The sequence below is a fragment of the Tachyglossus aculeatus genome, chromosome 20 (genome assembly GCF_015852505.1).
Source record: "Tachyglossus aculeatus isolate mTacAcu1 chromosome 20, mTacAcu1.pri, whole genome shotgun sequence".
Classification (NCBI taxonomy): Eukaryota; Metazoa; Chordata; class Mammalia; order Monotremata; family Tachyglossidae; genus Tachyglossus; species Tachyglossus aculeatus.
Window position 1 is genome coordinate 9,512,362 of NC_052085.1, and position 20,167 is coordinate 9,532,528.

At 41.9% G+C, this 20,167-nt stretch overlaps 1 protein-coding gene across 10 annotated transcripts in view; it reads left to right on the plus strand.

Annotated features, from left to right (window-relative positions):
- CAB39L (calcium binding protein 39 like) overlaps window positions 1-20,167 on the plus strand; it is a 77,438-nt gene that overhangs the window by 8,604 nt on the left and 48,667 nt on the right. For 2 of the 10 annotated variants that reach the window (XM_038761534.1, XM_038761536.1), the window contains exon 2: window positions 845-972. The gene's annotated coding sequence lies outside the window, so the exon portion shown is untranslated. Of the gene's footprint in view, window positions 1-844; window positions 999-12,536; window positions 12,757-12,812; window positions 12,901-13,378; window positions 13,985-20,167 lie in introns of those variants that run through there. The other 8 variants (XM_038761538.1, XM_038761539.1, XM_038761532.1 and 5 more) reach the window with 7 other exon arrangements.

The following is a 20,167-nucleotide window of genomic DNA, read 5'->3' on the forward strand; positions in this document are numbered from 1 at the left end:
ACTATTCTATTTATTTACTATTACTATTCAATTTATTTTGTTAATGATGTGCATCTAGCTTTACTTCTGTTTATTCTGATGACTTGACACCTGTCTACATGTTTTGTTTTGTTGTCTGTCTCCCCCATCTAGACTGTGAGCCCGTTGCTGGGTAGGGACCGTCTCTGTATGTTGCCAACTTGTACTTCCCAAGCGCTTAGTACAGTGCTCTGCACACAGTAAGTGCTCAATAAATACAGTTGAATGAATGAACACACACACCAACTTTCATTATTCATATCCTTTCCTACTACTGATTTCTTTGACCATTTAATTTCTCCTCAGCACCTCCTGGTGCAGTATAACCGAGGAAGGAAAAAGGGGTAAAATCAATCAATCAGTGGAATTTATTGAACATTTACTGTGCGCAGAGCAAGCACTCTGCTAAGATGAAAGTAAAGCCAATCTATTTTGCTACTGCTAGTAAGCTCAGATAACAAAAAGTTTGGTGGGAAAGAAGTAGAAACTGTGACTAAAATGAAACTTGTGGATTAGATCTAACTCGTCTCCAATTACTATAAGTAATCAAGAGTCAACTGTAATGACATGTCTGATAAGATGGCTCCTTTAGAAAGGTCTGTCCCTCCACTTTAAGCTCTGGTGCAGAGACTTAAGAAAATTGCCCTCTTTACAAAAGTGAGCCATTTCCAGCCTTTGGAAAAGCGGGGTCAAAGCTGAGAGCTTTCAAGACCCAGGTTTCTGATATTTCTAAGAGTGAGGATGGAGCAGGTGAAGGAAATGGAGTAGGACTGCAATGCCATATCTGACTCCTGCTCTTAATCATTGTTTCTCTCTTCTTGGATAGGTTCCTCCAGCCTAGAGGAAGGCCCCGTTTATAAAACAAACCGTACTGAATGCCACTCACCCCGTCGTTCCTGTTCCGGACTGAACATTTTGGAGAGGAAGGAGAGCACTGTAGAAGAGAAGGATTAGGTAAACATTTGACTAGATGAAAGCTGGTGGGTTTTTTTCTTTCCCCATTTCCTAGGGGATGAGAGTTGTTCGTTACCTCTGGGAAAATTTAGTTTCTGGCTTCCATATTCCAGTAATGATTTGTTTGCCATTTAGAGGTACATAAGATACTTAGAAAGCCACCAATGTGTTTTTAGGAAGAGCAGATTGTCTCAGCAAAATTAATTTCCCTCTATCACAGGCAAGGAAGAAGTAGATCTTCCTTGTCTTTATAACTGTTTTGGTTCTATCCCATATGCCACTTTGGCAAGCTGGGAAAGTGTGGGCTTGACTACTGCTGTAAGGTGGGGCACAGTGGCATGGTGGTTGGCAGGGAAGGGGAAGACAGTAATACTTGGTGTCTGCTTGGGGGTGGTGAATGGGGTAATGTTCCTTGTCCAGTATCTCTTCTGGAAAGAATTTGACAGCAAACTTGCAGGTGATGCTAATTCGGAAGGGAATGCTAACACGTTTGTGGAAGACAGGAATAGAATTCAAAATGACTCAGGCAAATTGGAAAACTGCTCCTGCATAAACAGGATGAAGGGACATGTTCAGGAGGGACATGTGTCGGGATGGGGAAGGATTAGCTGGCCATAAGTGACACAGAACTGGGTGGTCAAAATTGACTAGAAACTTAATGTCAGCCAGGTAATAATGCAGTGTTATTGGGGAAAAAAAAAGCTTGGTACTGAGAAGTCTCAACAGAAGCTGAGAAGTAGACTGAGAACACTGAGGACAGTGTTCTGATCCAATTAAAGGTGCCCTGTTTTTAGGCCGTCAGTTTTTAAAAATGGATCTGGAGTAGGCATGTCAAACTCATTCCTGTGGATGGACCATATATGCATTTATACCCTTCTCCAAAAGCTGAAAATCAGTAAACAATTATTTGTTAAACTACTGTCAGCCTAGCATTAATATCAAAGGAAATCTGAAATCTGATATAGAGAAATGTTTATTTTTTTTACCTATCTAGTATGAAATATCTAGTATTAGGTGAGAGAAGTATGTGGGCTGGGTTGTAGTAGAAGAGCAGTGAGGTGAGGTAGTAGAGGGCAAGGTGATTGAGTGCTTTAAAGCCAATAATAATAATAATAATAATAATGTTATTTGTTAAGCGCTTACTATGTGCAAAGCACTGTTCTAGTAAACACATGGTAATTGTTCAATAAATACCATTGATTGAGTAAATACCATTGATTATTTGGATATAAAGAATTTTTGGACTATCAGAGCGATAAAACCCTGAAATGGGCCCCCAAGGGAGGTCGAGGTTGTTACCATCTTTGGAGCTCTCTAAGGAAGTAACAGACACCTATCTGTTTTGGATGGTTAAGTTTGTCACCTGCTGGTTGAGTTTGTCACCTGCTTAGTGGCAGTGGGCTGGACCAGATAGGTCCCCTAGGACTGTCCGATCCCATAGGACTCTCCTACCTAGAAAGTTCAGGACCTAGCCTAAATATCTCAGCTGCCAAAGAACAGGGAAGATTATTTAATTGAGGTGTACGTGAAACACCTTTAGGGGCGAGAGATGGATTCTCTACTTCCCAGTTTCAGGCCAGTGCTAACTTTTGCATAGGGCAAGTAGAGATGAGCACCTTAAGTTCCACTGTAACAGAGGGGTGGTTTGTAAATCCCTGTGCAAGTAACATGATGCTATTCTACTCCTATGAGCTTCTTTATTGGTTTTATGTTGCTTTGGCAACCAGTAGCACTAGCCCTGGTTGGCCTATGGCGGTCCTGGGTTGGAAACCTTGTAGATCAAATGGTCCTTCCTATCCCTTCTTCCAGGTAGTAGATGGGAGTTCCCTGGCAGTTCCCTTGACTTCTGCTTCTGTCAGCTCTTCTCTTACCCTTCAGCTCCACCGCTGCCTTAGGGGCCTCAGAGGTTGCTGATCTGCCTTAACTTTATCACAGTCGTTTAAGTTGCGTGGTCCCACAAACCTCCTGGGACAGTGCCTACTTGGGCACTGTGGGAATCATGCAGGAAGAACTTCCCCCAACTCAGAATTTATAGCAATAGCCCATACTAAGAGGCTAAGGGGTAAGGGACAACTACAGCTCTATGGGGTTACCTCTACCAGGCTACACGTGTTCCTGCTCCTTCTTCCCCTTCCTTCTCCTCCAACTCACCCACCCCTTGAATGCTGTCTGAAATTGCTGAGTGGTATAGGTTTCTGACAAACAATAGGATAAGAAAAATTATTCCCATATTTTTATTTGTGTAATTTTGACTTTCCTTTCTATTTCATATTCTCAAATGTGAGCATGAAGAAAATCTTAGCATGTTCAGAGGAAAAACAAATCTCCCTTTCCTCCTCCCTCTACTGCTGCCCTCCTACAATGCTGGATTTCCAGGCAAAAGTTTCTCAGGGACAGCCAACTGCACCATGCCACTTCATCTCCCTTCTTAGGCCAAATAGAAAATTCAGTCAAAAACTAGATTTGAGAGAAGCTAATTTAGTCTGGTAAAACAGCTAAACTATTTTTCACAAGTTTTTGGTTCATTCAAAGTATGCTTTGCTAAGTACTTTTATTTAACCTTTAAACCTATATTAAAGTAAGCTTAATTCATATCTTTTCATTTCACTTAGACGTCCTCAAATATTGTTTTACAAGCACCATTTGATGAGCAAAAGCACCGTTGAACCTTTCTTTCTTGGAACTAGAGGGTTATATCTTACCTAAAACAAGGAGAACTCAAAATGAAGAATTCTCACTTCTTCAAAATGAAGTCTTGGACAGTAGTGTAGTGATGTTGATTGTCAGGTTTTAATGTTACTTGTCCAATTAAAAGACAACTTGGTCATGTCTATAGACTACCATTACTAATCTCGACTAATTGTTTTGTCTTATTCCTCACCTCCAAACTACAGACATTACCTATGTGAAAATCTCCTCTTCACCCGCCCAAGTATTACTTCCAGGAAATACTTAATCCAGCAGTCTTGTTTAATTTGAATATTAATTTTAAAGAAGTCTAATTTAGATATTCATTATAGCAAGTTGAAAGCAACTGACCACTTTTACTCACTGGAGTAGAAATCTTGTTTACTTAGAATGATAATTTTTTTTCATCATTTAATTGATGCTGAGTTATTTTCCAATTCCAAAGCAGCTGCATTTGAAACACTATTATTAAAACAGTAATGTCTCAAATTGGGATATCTAAAGTGATTAAGCCCAAATGTAATTTGCATTATCTATTTGGAGAGAAATCTTTAAAGATGGTTGCCACTAATATTTACTTTAAGTTTACTTGCCGCCTGTTTTTCAATCTTTCTATTTTTCACAGATGACCCTGCTCCCCTCTCCCGTTTCTCTTGCCTGTTCTGATCTTCAATAGACTTTGGTTTTCTTGATCAATTTGGAGCTTCTGTTTGTATGTTATTTTTTTTAAAGGATACCAATCCTTATTTTAATATATTGATATTTTGAGCAACAATAAAAATGTGGAAGTTTGCAAAGTGCAAGAAAATTTCCATGGCATATAAAGAGGACGCATGCGTCAGTAGTTCCGTATGGGGTGGGAGGCATCCTGGTATTAAAAAAACTCCTAACTGATTCAAGAAGGAGCATTTCGTAAACAACACGTGTACATAAACCAGTGAGAGAAGTGGAAAAAGCGTCCATTAAGAGTGGAAAGAGTGAGTGGGAATAATGAGAATTGTTCTGGTTAACCATAAGACTAATTAGAATTCCAACTGGAAAATTACATCTCAGGAATAGTTGATCCCTTCCTTTGGCCTTTCAGTTTTAAGAGAAGGAAAAGATTTTCTACAATGTAAATTGGGGGCGAGGAAGTAAAGGAAGTAAACCATAGGATGTATCTATTTATCATGCATAGTAAAATGTGATAAATGAAAGTTTATCATGGCTGCATTTGTTTCACTGAAGGCTAGGGAATAGTATTGCTGACTGACCAGAATCTTGAGTGCCTGAATTGCAGAATATGACAACTATTCTGATAACCTTAAATGGCAGATTTAAAGATATACCTTTGCTGTTCTGCTGCCTGTTTCCTGTTGTGCTGGACTGACAATTTTATTTCCAGAAAAAACAAACCCAGCAATGACTATGTCACTCAATGGCAATGATTGGAAGACTTTTCTAAGTCTTGCCAAATTTTCTTAACAATGAATTATTGTTTAATTCTTCTACTATAAGACAAGTGGTGAAAGTGAGGGTAGGGTAGAGAGAAGGCAAATCAGTTTTTCTGGCCCTCTATCAAGTCCAGATTGGCTTTTTCCATCCTCTTCCCAAGGATTCTGGGTAGCTGAGGTATCTCATTCCTCTTCTCTCCCTCTTTCCCTCAATCAGTCAGTGGCATTTATTGAGCATTTACTGTGTGCAGAACACCGTACTAAGGGCTTGGGAGAGCACAGTCCAACGGTTGGTAAACACATTCCTCGTCCACAAGGAGCTTACTTAGAATCTAGAGTGTCAGAAACGAGACTTATCTCGTAAAGCCTTCAATCAATGGGATAGAGTGATTGTCTTTTGGATATGAAGGGGTATAGCGCTCATCTCCCTCAACTACATATTTAATTTGTCACTAAATTTGGTCAGTTCAACCTTTACATTGTGCGAAAATCCACCCTTTTTCCCCTCTCCATCCAGACTACTACTCCATTAATCCAAGCATTTATCCTATTGCACCTTGATTACTGCAGCAGCTCCCTTGCTGACTTCCCTGCCTCCTGCCTCTTCTTATTCCAATCCATACTTCACTCTGCTGCCCGGATCATTTTTCTGCAAAAACCTTGTCTGTTCCCCTACTCTTCAAGAACCTTCTGTGGTTGCCCATCCACCTCCACATTAAACAGAAACACCTTATCATCAGCTTTAGAACACTCAATCACCTCGCCCCCTACTACCTCACTTTCTACAATCCAACCTGCACACTTGGCTCCTCTAATGCCATCCTATTCAATGTACCTCGATCTCATCTTTCCCGTTGCCGACCTCTCACCCACACCCTGCCTTTTGGCCTGGAATGCCCTCCCTCTTCATATCAGACAGAAGTTCATTCTCCTCATCTTTAAGGCCTTATTGAAGGCATAGCTCATCCAAGAGGCCTTCCCCTACTTGGCCCTCATTTCCTCTTTTCCCACTTCCTTTTGCATTGCCCTTGCACTTGGATTTGCACCCTTTATTCACCTCTACCTCAGCCCCATAGCACTTATGTCCACATTCATAATTAATTTATATTTAGTTTATGGAGCAGGCTTAGGGTATTAATGGAAAATGTATATTTGTGCTTGCACAAGTATTTCAAAAAATAAAAGCATCCTTTTAAATGTGTAGGGCAATAACTGACATAATGAAATGTGGTGATGCATTCATTGGCTCTGCTTGCTAAGTTAATATTTACCTAAATGCATTGATTTAAGGAATGGACTACCAATTTTGTCAGTGTCATAAGCCAAAGATGTCCTTGTGGAAATGAGACTATATTATTCCCAGCTGCTCTAAAATGAATCAGAATTTCAAATGTATGCACTTTCTCATGATGCCTTTAAAACTATTTAGAAGCTTGAGGTTCTGTGAACTAATAACTCCATTAGCAAAACTCCTAGGTTTCAAGGGCATGCATGTTATAGAAAGTTCCAAAGTGGAAATTGCTTTTAAAAGTGAATTCAGAAAGGAGTGCCAGAAGTCCTGAATGTCCGAACATTTGGCATTTGAATGCAAGAAAGGAAATGAGAGCGGCACAGTGCCTCCTGGAAACAATGAGGAAGTTGTGAATCCTGGCTCTGGAGTATTAGTGAGCTAATATCCATTAAGTGCTTTGATGTTCTTGCAGGCAGGTGGTCTGTGAGTGCAGTATTTTTTCAGCATGCTGCTAAGAAAATGATGACATAAAAACGTGAAATCACATCTGATCAGATTATTACCATTAATCACTACCACATTTTGAATTTATATAATACTGTTATTTTCTTCAGCAATAATTACCTCATATATCCATGTAGAATTCCTGAGAAGTTTTGGAAAGACAGATATTATGATCAATCAGCAGTATTTATCATACACTTACAGTGTGCAGAGCACTGCATTAAGCCCTGGGGAAAATGCATGAGTTAGTGGACATGATCCATGCCCTCAAGAAGCTTGCAATCTAGAGGCGGTGATAGATACTAAAATAAATTACAGGTAGGAGGAAGTAATGGAGTAAAGATATGTACATAAATGCTTCTGGGGGTAGGGGTAAGGAGTAGCAGTGTCTAGTGGAAAGAGCATGGGTTTGAGAGTCAGAGGTTCTGGATTCTAATCCTGTTTGACACTTGCCTGCTGTGTGACTTTGTGCAAGTCACTTAACTTCTCTGTGCCCCACTTTCCGCACCTGCAAAATGGGGATTAAATTCCTGCTCTCCCGCCCCCTTACTGTAAACCCCATATGGGGCAGAGATTGCATTATACCTACCCAGCATGTAGTACAGTGTTTGTCACATAGTAAATGCTTAAATAGTACTCTTGTATGGTAAGCACTTACTATGTGTCAAACACTGTTCTAAGCACTAGGGTAGGTACAAGTTAATTAGGTTGGACACAATCCTTTCCTGCACGGGGCTCATAGTCTGTAGGAGAGAGAACAGGAGTAGGAGGGAGAACACTATTATTATTATTATTATTATTGTAATTATTATTATGAGTATCCAAGTGCTGAAGTGGTGGGTGTGATAAAGAGTGGTGAGATGAGAGATTAAGCAGGCAGGAAATAGCAGCTTAAATGCCTTTAAAGCTGGTGGTAATGAGTTTCTGTTTTATGCTGAGAGGAATGGTTTGTTATTAGGGTTTTTTGAAGAATCGGGCAATAAGTGCAGAACAGTATGTTAGAAAAACGATATGGGCGGTAGAATGAAGTATGGACTTGGGAGAAATTAGAGGTGGGAAAGCTGCTGCAGCAAAGAGGAATATCACGAGTTCCTGGACCAATGTGGTGGCCATCTGAATGGGGAGGAAGAAACAGGAGGATTCGGCAACACACTGAATTGGGGAATGGAAAGAGAGGAAGGAGCCAAAGAACATATAAAGGTTATGGGTTTGATAGCTTGGGGGGCTGGTGGTGTTCACCTGTGGTCACCAAAAATTGCATGTATATGCCAGTTACCCAAGGAAACTCTAGACTCCATATGGATTGCAGAGAAGAAAAATCCCCCAGGGAAAAAAATAATGGACATAATTCCATTTTTGCTTATTTCTTTTATGTGCCATCATTTTTTTTAACTTCAGTATTCCACCCCCACCTAAAAGGCTTTCTAGATACTGCATTCTAAAAACATTTGACTCTCTGTTGACAATGGAGATAATGAAAATGATTACCCACTTGCACTAAAGTGACTTATTTCACCATGACAGACTTAAGTAAACTGACTTAAGCTCATTTTGACTGTGAAAATGATCTTAAAATTTTGTAAACTCTAAATTTTGGATTTTACAATAGATAATGATAATAATAATGATGATGGCATTTGTTGAGCACTTACTATGTACAAAGCACTGTTCTAAGCGCTGGGGAGGATACAGGGTGATCAGGTTGTCCCACTTGGGGCTCACAGTCTTCATCCCCATTTTACCGATGAGGTAACTGAGGCACAGAGAAGTTAAGTGACTTGCCCAAAGTCACACAGCTGACAGTTGGCAGAGTCGGGATTTAAACCCATGACCTCTGACTCCCAAGCCCACGCTGCTTCTCTAATTGATAACTCTGACTTCACAAAAATACTTTGGGGGTGGAAATTGAATTAAATTGTGTAAAGCCCAAATAATCTGTACTCTATCAATAGTAGCATTTAATATCTTAAATAAAATTAGCATGATCTGAAGACAAATTTCAATGTTGTATTACAATTTATTTTAAACTGAATTATTCCCAGGAAAATTTTTGATAATTTCTACCCATTTTTTGTTGATTTCCAAAGCTATTTTAACTCTTTTCAGATTTTGTTACATCTTTTTGTATTTAGGCTTTTTTTTTTACTACTATTAAGTTTTACTTACTAATGGTCAGGTGTAAATAATGCAGGTTCAGACAAGCAAAATAAGATATGTAATATGGTGGGATACATTTTATGTCTAAGAAACATCAATGGGTCATTGAATTAGAAATTTACTATTTTGTTCCCCCATCCAGAACATTAAAAATAGATTTGTGACTGTAATCCGTTTTTACAGTTAAATCCACCAAACTCAAGCTCCCATTGTCTATCTGGCTTTGAGGATTGCCATTAAATGTTTTTTAAAAAATCCATTTACTTCTGACCTGCCTTTATGGCCTGCTTTATTTATTTATTTCAACTAAGTTCCAACATAAAGCCACGTGACTATCTGCTAATAAAACTAATTTTCGCATAGCAACTTGGAATTTCTCTCTCTTCCTCATAGCACTTAATTCTGACTGGTGAAGCCTTCCTAGTTTTTGTTGTATTCAGACTTGGTACAACTGCAACTTGGAAGAATTTTTGAAATTTACAAAGTTCAGTGCTTGGGTGAAAAACCTTTACTGTTTACAGCATTTTCTGACATGGAGAGGTCATCATTCTCCAAAGAAAAATGGAATGTTGTGAAAATCAAAACATGTACAAAAGTTAAGATATCCCTTTGCAAGGAAAAATCAGATTGTTCAAAATGCTGTTGGCAACACTTTAAAGAAAGTGAAATCATTCATGATTAAGTTGGCCATTAAAGGCATGCACTCATACAAAAACAAAACATTAAATGAATAAAGGAGAAAAATAATAAACACCTTAAAACAACTTGCAATCACAAATGTCCATCTATAATTGCTTTATTATATGCATTTGCCTTCTTTAAGGATACATTCCAGTAGTAGCATTTTAGCAAGCCAGAAGTTAAATCCCCCTCCACCAAATTTATTTAGTTTTAAAGCAGGAGTGTGGCATACCATCCACCTCCTTCCCTTACGGATTAACATTTCTTTAGAGTTCATTGGCTGGGTGAGGCTGCCCGCTCTTGCAGGAAGATGGCAGATGGAGGCTCCCCCAGCTACTTGAAAGAGGTAGAAAACTGCGAGGGCCATTTACCTCTGCACATTTAGGAACGCAACTCTTGGAGAGGAGGTGTTGCAGCTTGGGACCCTCCTTATCTTGGAGGCTCCATATGTGACTGTGCGACCCTCTTTCCCTGCCCCTGGGGCCAAAAAAAAGATGGACTGTCCCAGGTCCCTATGAATGCCAATTTGGGGCATTGGTGTAGTGACACTGTGGGGCCGCGGAGGCAAGAAAGACCTTTCTCCACCCTTTTTCCGTTCCTTTTCCACCTCCCTATCTTTTCCCAGTCTCTTCCCTCTTCTTGCTACTCCCCTCCCCCCCCAGACACTTTTCTCCTCCAGGTTGAGGAAAAACCTTTATACTTCCTCAGCATCTCTGGCTCTCAACAACAGGGATTGACTACAAATGGCCGTCAGTGACTGGAAATCTGACATAATAACTGGGCTGCTAATCTGACTCTTGGGCCATGTATTTTTTTCCCTTGACTTAAAAATTCAAATTGATATAATCTATGATCCAAATATGAAAAGAGCATCTAGAATGAAACAAATTGAGTTAGCTAGGCTTCTGAATAAAGCCTATCATTTTCTTGGTTTATCCTGGAAGTCTGTTTTTCTTGATTTGTTTCATTTAGTGGACTGCTGCAGAAGTATTTATGAATGATCACCCTGAAGCTCCTATTGGCAGTGGCAGAGTAATGAAAAGATCAAAACTTAACCTGCAATATATTTTCCCTCAAATGCTTCAGATTAAGAAATTCCTTTTATTGATTCAAATTTCACTAACAGTGCTTTTGAGTCTCTAAGCTTGGTGTTCTGTATGCTAGTTTGGCCACTGTGGTATGCAGTTTTGGATAACCATGGTTTCCAGGGGTGGCACATGGGCCCCACCACCTGCCATTTCAAGCGAGGCATGCTCACATTCAGCATCCCAGCACACCCTGCTGATGCTGTTAAGATCCAGGTGAAGTGGGAGAAGCCTGGGGCTGGAAGGTCAACACATCCATGTAACTTCTGAGGAAGTAAAAGTCATCTTACCCCATTGTTGAATCTCACTGATTTAATATATTAATAGTGCTATGTTCATTTATAATCAAGTGTGCACTTCTAGGTAATTTTGGTAAAAGTAGGGTATCCGGCCTAGGTTCAGGAACCTATCTCCCATTTATAACTGAGTTTGTTGTGGACAGGGACTGTGTCTACCAACTCTGTTGTAGTGAACCTCTCCCAAGTGCTTAGTGCGGTGCTCTGCACACAGTAAGCACTCTGAATTATCGATGACAATTGATTATAACCTTGTTCCCATGAGAGAATTGTTTTTTAGATGGTATTTAAGCTCTCTCTATATACCAGGCACTGCACTAAGCGCTGGGGTAGATACAAGCAAATGAGGGTGGACCCAGTCCCTGCCCCACATGGGGCTCATAGTTTTAATACCCATTTTACAGATGAGGCAACTCAGGCCCAAAGATGTGAAGTGACTTGCCCAGGGTCACACAGCAGACAAGCGGTGGAGCTGGGATTAGAACCCAGGTCGTTCCGACTCGCAGGCCCTTGATCTATCTCCTAGGCCACCGTGCTGCTCAACAACGGGGGTTATCAATCAATCAATCAATCGTATTTATTGAGTGCTTACTGTGTGCAGAGCACTGTACTAAGCGCTTGGGAAGTACAAGTTGGCAACATAGACAGTCATCATCATCAATCGTATTTATTGAGCGCTTACTATGTGCAGAGCACTGTACTAAGCGCTTGGGAAGTACAGATTGGCAACATATAGAGACAGTCCCTACCCAACAGTGGGCTCACAGTCTAAAAGGGGGAGACAGAAGGAGACTCCCTCTCTAAGCTGGCTGTGGGCAGGGAATGTGTCGGTCTGTTGTCTGAGCATCGTTTCCCCAGGGTTTAGTACAGTGCACCGCACCCAATAAAAGCTCAATCGAATGAATAAACTGGCTGGCTATAACCCCCAGCTGTCAGCATCAGGCCCCCGACTGTAGGGCCTCGGATTAGGAGAGGGCTCCCACCTGGTGAATGGGACGAGGATGAGAGGAAGGGGGAAGCAAGAGTGGGTTGCGGTGGAGGGCTCCCCCTTGCAGGGCCAGCGAAGTCGGGAAGCAGCCGCATTGGGGTCGTTGTGGACCCCTTTGGGCGACACAGTGAAGAACACTTTACATGGGGAAGGGGGGTGGACCCCTTTGGGCGACAGAGTGAAGAACAGTTTACATGGGGAAGGGGGACGGACCCCTAGACTGGCAGGGATAGAAACGGGAGCAGGGGCAAAAGAGACTATGGGCAAAATATTTGGGGCTTACCACGGGGGGCGATATTAGTAGAGCCCCCTCCATCTCCCCCCCCACCCCTGCCTCATTCGCCACGTGCTTCCCGGTCCAATTCCCCGAGCAACTGCTGCTGCTTTTCCCATCCCCCTTCCTGCCCCGTCCTTGTACCTGGTCCCCTCCACCCCGGGCTCTGTCTCTCCCGATGGACCATCATCAATCGTATTTATTGAGCGCTTACTGTGTGCAGAGCACTGTACTAAGCGCTGGACCAGGGGCCAGACCTCCTGCTTCGCCCTTCTTCTCTCTCCCCGCACTCTGCCAGCCGCGGGGGCTCCCTTGGCCCGGCCTGTACCGCCGCTGAAGCGAGGCCTGGTGGCAGCCCTGCCCTGCCGTGCCGTGCCCTGCCTCGCCCTGCCTTGCGGTGCCCTGCGGTGCCCTGCGTCGACTAGAGGAGGACCGAGACGATTGCTGGTTTGTAGTCCTCCTCCTCCTCCCCTCGGTTTCGTGACTGGCAGCCGCTCAGCTCCCCGGGGCCAGCCTGGACCAGCTGCACCCCCAGGCACCGCCCGGCCTCGCCCCCTTTTGCAGACGGAGTCGAAGGGGCTCCGGGTCTAGGTATCCCAGGGAGGGTAGGGGGTGGGGGGCGAACGGGGGGCGTTCCTGGCGCACTCGGCTCCGCGAGTGGGTGGGTTTCTGCGGGTAGTTTGGCTTTTCCGTGGGAGTATGCGGGTGTCAGCGAGGGTATGGGCGTGTCTGTGAGGGTGCAGAGAGGAATCACTGGAGAGGGAAAATTCCATCGAGGAAGGGAAAGACAAGCAGCGTACAGTCGAGGGGCAAACCAGATATTTCTGCCATGGTTGGAATTCATTTATAGATACTGCAATGCTTTTCTTCTCATTTTACGCCTCACGGAAAGAGTACCTCCTTTCCAGTTACAATCGGGAACCGCATCCGCCCACAGAACTCGTGCACTGGCATGTAAATTTTGTTGTCATTAACAACAGACCATTGTTCGCAGGCCGTATTTGCATTCTAGATGGCAGGGTAAGGTGAAGGATGTAATCATAGCTGCAGCCCCAACATTCTGAGTTAGAGCTCCGATGCTTTACAAAAAGTCTATGTGATGAGGAAAACTTCCGCGTGTAACGTAGGTTTACTTAACCCTAGAAAATTCTTTGGGCAGAGCCATTATTTTGTCTTGGCTTCTTGGTCTACACACACTCCTCTGACGTGGTGCTCAGTTTAGAGGGAGGGCAGCAGGAAGAGAAAGATGCGAGCGAGTGTGTGTAAGAGAGTGAAAGGCGGATGAGGAGGGGGGACTTAAAAAGGGGGAAGAGAGCGAGCGAGAGGGAAAGCTGGTTTGACTAGAAACAGAGCTGCTCGTGACAGATTAAAGACACAAGCGAGGCATCTGAGTCCAGGCAAAGGGGAGTGGAAATTTACAGCTGCTCAGTGTGCGTTCAAGGGATCGTTTTCTGTTAACGCTTTCCGCTGGTAACAGTTACCCTTCAAAGAGAGAGAGAGAGAGAGAGGCAGAAAGTCAAGATTGTTTCTTTGCCACGTGTCAGCAATAAGAGGTAACCGCGATTAAATGGAAGATAGAGGCTCCTCCATCTAAACTGAGAGAGCTGTCTTCAGCACCTCACCATGTGTCTGCTTTTGGTCGCTTAGACAAGCCAGGACATTTTTGTAACACTTGGTGAGTATCAGCCAAGATCATCTCTTTGGATTTAAACGAAGTTAAGTAATCTAAAACTTTTTTTCAGTTCTTTTAAAAGTACTTCTAAAATAGTCATAGGTGTAATGCATAGTCACTGTGATGTTAAGCTTGTTACCTTTGTGCCTTTTTAGACTACTATTACTGAGAGTGTTTTTTAAAAAAGCTACTAAACAATACTTCTCTGCTGCCTAGAGGCATTTGAGCCATTACCAACTAATCTAAGTCCATGGAGTATGTTACTTTTTGAAAACGGGCCTTATTCATTAATTAATAAACCGTGAATATATCACTTTACTTGCTTCATTTCAGATTATCACAAAATGCAGGCTGCTGTCACTCTACCTAAAGTACAGTGCTTTAAGGACAGTTAATGCGAAGTCTTGGTGTTAACGCAAATTGTCACAGGCACCATAAATCAACATTTGACTAAGTGTGATGATAGATACAATCAGTAGAAATGTTTTAAAACAGTACTAAATGGTCAGACTTACCGAAAATGAAATCTGACCTTTTTAAGAGATGGGTAATGAGTTTTAGAAGTCAGACATGTCACTTTTTAATAACATGGCATGCTTTTTGAAGAAATAATAGTAAATGTGCTCATCATGGTACATGGGAAATTCTGTGTTAAAATTATAAAAGAGAATTATATTTCCGTTTGCCACAGAGATTAACGAATGTTCTGTGCTATTAGTTGCTAAACAAAGTCACTATATCAGCCATAGTGACTACTGCCTGAATACCCAGAATTGTCACTAGACAATTTATGCAAAGGGATTTTGAAAGAGAGCAACTTAAATGAAAATAAATTTTAGAGGGTATTAGAGTAAAAGCTGCTCACTCTTCCTTAACATGAACTAAAATGGCTGTACTTACCCTTACTATATCCTTTTATGTGTACAGAAAGCCTGTAAAACAGGTTTTCGCACCTGCTGACTTCAGTATAAGAAACTCAGCTGGTATGTAGCATTTTTTTCCCTCATATCTTTAGAGTTGATCTTATTACAAAGCCATTCTTCTCTTCCTTACAACTTTTCACAGAACCTACCTATTTTCAAAATGCCTTAAACTTAATAGTTTGTATTTCTCCAAAGAAAAGCCTGGATTTAAGATGACTCCTCTAAAATTAGTTCTTTAGGCTGAGGGGGGAAAAAAACGTTACATGGCAAAGAATACCCAAACTTTTCAAGCAATTCAATACTTATTATCCCTTGATCATAGAAAATGTTACCAATCTTAATTTTTCCTCATTTTATTGCCTTCGGGGATATCTGCGTCACCACTTCTTTAACTACCTGCCTCATTTCCTTTATATAAGTATGTATGTAATCTGTAGCTTCAGTCTACATTCTTTGCAGTGCAGCAGATTTTGAAGCCATATTGTTTCAAACAGAGGCCTCAACTGCACCGGAACAAGTCAGAGATTTTATTTCAAGAGGGTAGCTCACATTGTTTATCTACACCCACTCTCTTAAACTCCTGACTCCTTTCTCCCCATCCCTTTGTTTCCATCGCCAACTGTGGGCCCTCTGAATTGCCTGTCAATGCTGTCTTTAAAAAAAACTTCAGCTGCTGAAAGGAGGCAAGAGAAAGACAAGCAGAAAAGATTGAAGGAAGAAACAGATATTAGTGGCTGAAGTAGGGGAATAGGAAAGGAGTCAGAGGAAGATCTTCCTCACACCCACACTCTCTCTGTTTCTATTGCTGTTTCTTTTTTTACTTTTCCTAGCAACAGCTGGGGAATTTAAAGACATAACTTTCAGTTTTGTTCCCCTTCTCTGTTAGATTGTCAGCCCCTTGAGGGTGGCCTCCTGACTTCTAACTCTGCCTTAGTATCCCAAGGGCTTAGTAGAGTGCTGTACGCCCAATAGGTACACACAGTAAGCACTCCATAAATACAATTGAATGAATGAAAGGGCTTAAAATGAATGAAAGACAGATTTTGGGAAATTCTAAAACATTGAGTCTGAGGACTAAGGGTGGGGCAATGGGGAGATTTGGTTCATTCAGTCATATTTATTGAGCGCTTACTGTGTGCAGAGCAATATAACACAATACAACAGATTTGGTGAGGGGGTAATTGGAGATTTTCAGAGTAAGGTAGTTTAAATTCCTTGAAGTAGCTATTCCACAGTTTGGTAGTTCAAAAGAGTTAAAAAACATCATTGTGGGCAGGAAATGTGTCTGCCAACTCTGTTTTATTGCACTCTCCCAAGCTCTTAGTACAGTGCTCTGCACATAGTAGCATGCACTAAATACTATTGATGATGATTGTTTTTTGAACAACATATCTTCAGAACAGATCATTTTTATTTTTAACTGCTTGTTCACTACAGCCTCATTTATGACAGCAAATACCCATGCACTTGGAATTTGAACGCTCTCGGAATCAATATAAATAATGTACTTCGTGCTGTACCTGCTGGTTGGGTGAAAGCTATTTATTACCACCAGAAGCACTTCTGGCTTTAGCTCTTACCACCCTCCCCCGACACCCAAAACAGAATGATTCTTTTAAGGTAAATGGAAGTAGTTGCTAGAAGCCTTAATATGCTCTGCTTTCATTTTTGTTCTATAAATTTGTAGGGCACCTCTTGGGAACCACCAAATGGTAGTAGTCTCCTTGTCCAAAAGTCAGTTGTGCAACCCCAAACCTCCCCAGTGGGGACAAAACTAACAGAGCAGGTACTCTGGCCACAAACTTGTCTTTCTTTAACAGGCAGGGGCTTCATCCCCAGGATGAAGAGTGGAACACTGCTTGGTAGCCTCCTAAAGCTTGTCCTTCTCTTTTTCCTAAAGTTACCCCACTTTACTCCTTACCCCCTTCCTCCAGCCACTTGTGGAGGTAGACCAGACTCCGGCTTGGAGCTTACTCCCTGGCCCAGGGAGGAGGCAAAACGATGGACCTTTTGCTGGGTGAGGTCCATATCCCTAATGTTTTTCACTTGAGTGCATGGTGAACAAAGGAACAGTAAATTATGCCAAAGAGTGGTTCAGATGCCATTAAAAATAAAAGGAGTGTGGAAATTGGAAATGGTGAGAACATGAAAAGACATCAGAAAAATAGAAAATAATCTAGACAGCTTTTAAAATGATAGGAATGTTTTTCAAGGGTCTCAGTAATTTCTGTAAGGTATAGACCCTCTCCTCCACTTATTGACTTTATTGTAGACTAGTGATCATTTAAGGTGAAGTGCTGTTTTGCTTTGAATATTTTCTTGAAGCTACCAAGGGTATGCCTTACAAGTCACCATGTTTAAAAGAAAAAGCTCAATCATTTACCTCATTTCACTCTTTTGTCAAAAAAAATCCAAAAATCCTCCACCAAACCAAAGATATTTACTTAACTACGATTTTTTTAAGGTGTGTGGCTGTTTTTATTGCTGTATTGTTTTCTGAGTGTAGGTTAATCTTACTCTCCGGTTTACAGGTGAGTGGTAGTTAATCCTCATCTCCGGTTTACAGGTGTCAAAACTAAAGCAGATGTGAGGGGTGACTTTGTCAGCTAGAAAATGGGAAAGAAATTTTTGGCCGCCGTGTAAACTAAGAAAACAAGCTCCCTGGCACCCTGCATTGCTTGTATTGTTGGGGGTTGGGAGGAATATCAGCAAATCAGGTGATGCAAACTTGGTTTGGGGCCTCTGAGCACCTTCTCTGTATCTAGGGTTCTGGGGCTGCTGGGAAATGTGTGTTGTTTGGGGAGATCCTGGGAAACTTTGTCATTTTCTGACCTCCCTGCATCTTCTCCCACTGCTCCAGTCTAGGTTGGGCAGTGAAGGGCTCCAGGGCCAGGCCTCCATGTGGTGGCTCTAGGTTTAGGTCTCAGGACTATTAGTACATTGATGTCCAGAGAATTTTGGTACTCCCCAAACCTGATGTAATTCGATGGAGTGCAAATATGTAAATACTAACCAACTCACAGAAAACACTAAGTCCCACATGACATGAAGCTTCTGCAATATTGAGAAAATGTGCAAAATTTTGAAAGTAGTTTTGAGGTTGTAAGTATTCAACCAGAATTGGTAGTAACTTTAGGTGCTGTTGTTAGTACCACTAAATTCTCCTTTGTCTTGCTTTCTCTTTGCTGTAGGCCAGTCTGGCCCAACAAAGACCTTTCCTAGCTCCAAGCATGCCCATTTTCCCAATAAAGTCCTCATAGGGATTTTTATTTCACTTCTCCAACTTTCAGTAGAAGCTCAGAGTCAAGGTGGAGATAATAAGAAACTCTGAACATTGGGCTCAGTACAGAAGTAACTCTGAAAAGGATATTGTTCTGGGGACTTGCTCAGTAAAGTCAACAATGACTGTGCATTCCCCCATGTATCATCTCTGTCTTCAAGCTTTCCCTATAAATTCCTTTGCCCTCCCTTCTTTTCCCACTTGTGGAGTTGAATATTGAATCCAACTAACTCTCCAGCTGCTTCTCTACTCCAAATCTGAGCCCTTGTTAAAACCTGGAGAAGTGGACTTAAAATTCCTTTGGGCCTCTTGCCCAGATGTTGGGCATGCTCAGAAGCCAGGGCAGGCTTAGATTGCACATTGACTAGCCTGTAGTAATTTATCCTGGGCTAAGTGCTATTTAGCATGTTTAAAAGAATTCTGAATTTTGCAATAGAGCATGCTCACTGATTTTTGCAGGTATCACTAACATGGGAAGGGAAGTTAGCAGTTGAATTTATCTTTGGTATTGAGGACATACTGTGTGCAAGGCACTGTCCTTAGCACTTGGGTGACTACAGTAGTGACAAAAGGCACGATCTCAACGTCCCAAAGACTGTATGATCTTAGTGGACAAGATTCACTTGGAAAAAGCATAGAGCACAAATGAGAGTAGCAGTTGAAAAAGGAAGATAAGGAAAAAGTGATATTTTACTTTCTAGTCCTCTAGACTGTAAGCTCTTTGTGGGCTCTGCTGTATTGTACTGTCCCAAGCATTTAGTACAGTGCTCTGCATACAGTAAACACTCAATCAGTACCATTGATTGATTATAGAATGACATTAGAATTAAAAATTACATGGAGAAATTAGAAAATGGCCAGAAGCCAAGGTGCGTCTCATTAGGGGCAAATGCAGACTAGGACGATTAAGGAGGAAGAAAGCATTAATATGTTTAAAAAGAGATCTAGAGGCCATGTTGGGTAGGCTACAAGATGCATGTGGGTCTGCAGCTTGGAACATGATTTTAAAATGCTAACCATGATGCTCTCATGAAGAAGTGATGAATCTCAATCCTAAGGTACAGGAGTAGGAACCTGCACAAAGGAATTGATTCTTGCGCTACTGGTTTGCACAGTGCCACATGGCCACTCTCGTCCTGGCCAAGCATTCTCTCACTGGGGCATGGAGAGCAACGAGCAAATAGGTTGGCAGCACATGGGAAAGTGCATGTGCAGTCTTCACCCACGTTAGCCAATTACAGGCAGAATCGAGATGAGAATTGAGGTTTCCTGATCCTACAGTGGTGTTGCTTCCAGTGGCCAACAGCAGGTCCAAATAGAAGATATCATGGAGGGTACTGAAAATGTAGAAGAAGAAAAGCCTTTTTTTTATAAGGTATTTGTTAAAGCACTTACTAGATGTCAAGCACTGTTCTAACCTTTGGGGTAGATACAAGTTAATCAGGTCTGACAAAGTCCCTGTCCCATATGGGGCTCACAAGTGTAAGGAGGGAGAACAGGTATTGAATCCCCATTTCACAGATGAGGAAGCTGAGGTACAGAGAAGTCAAGTGACTTGCCCAAAGTCATACAGTAAGTAAGAGGCAGAGTCCATGTTAGAACCCAAGTCCTCTGACTTTCAGGTCTGGGGCTTTTTCCAGTAGACCATTCTGCTTCCTTGCCTGCGCTTAAAATCAAGGCAATATTGACTTTGAAATGAACCCTCAAAACAGTGGCCATTCAAAGGAACCAGCCTTGTGAGCTTGCGAGAGATCCAGGAGAATGTCCCCCTGCCTTCAACTTCTCATTTATTTTTGCACAACCTGCTCTTTTGTGTATGGGAGTATGGTGTCTGGACTCTGCATATTGAGAGAAGTGGAGAACACACAAAACTCACTGAAGCCATAAGATTTTAATAAATCTCTCACTGGGTTAACTGAGTGGTGCCTCCAGTCTGATATTCTGCCTTCCTTCAGCAGCCCGAAGGGGGTTTGCGAGACCCAT